This window comes from Penaeus monodon, chromosome 32 (assembly GCF_015228065.2).
Source record: "Penaeus monodon isolate SGIC_2016 chromosome 32, NSTDA_Pmon_1, whole genome shotgun sequence".
Lineage (NCBI taxonomy): Eukaryota > Metazoa > Arthropoda > Malacostraca > Decapoda > Penaeidae > Penaeus > Penaeus monodon.
Window position 1 is genome coordinate 3,002,054 of NC_051417.1, and position 204 is coordinate 3,002,257.

General features: G+C 46.6%; 1 protein-coding gene across 1 annotated transcript in view; it reads left to right on the plus strand.

Moving 5' to 3' along the window:
- The window catches only part of LOC119593353 (regulator of chromosome condensation-like), a gene marked incomplete at its 5' end in the record, with an annotated part of 13,192 nt that overhangs the window by 11,439 nt on the left and 1,549 nt on the right, over positions 1–204 (plus strand).

Genomic DNA, 204 nt, shown 5'->3' on the forward strand with positions numbered 1-204 from the left:
CCTCCCTCTTTTCTTCCTTATTTTCTCTCTGCGTATACTTACGTGTATTAAACATCCTCTCGAGATGGGGAGTGGAGTATGTGGAGTGGAGTACTTTTGGGGTCACTAGGCAGGTCACTTACCAGCCTTCAGTGGGATACACAAGTGCATCTTCATACAACTTCATGCATGGGGTCATCCTGCTCTTAGGGTAGATACTAGGAC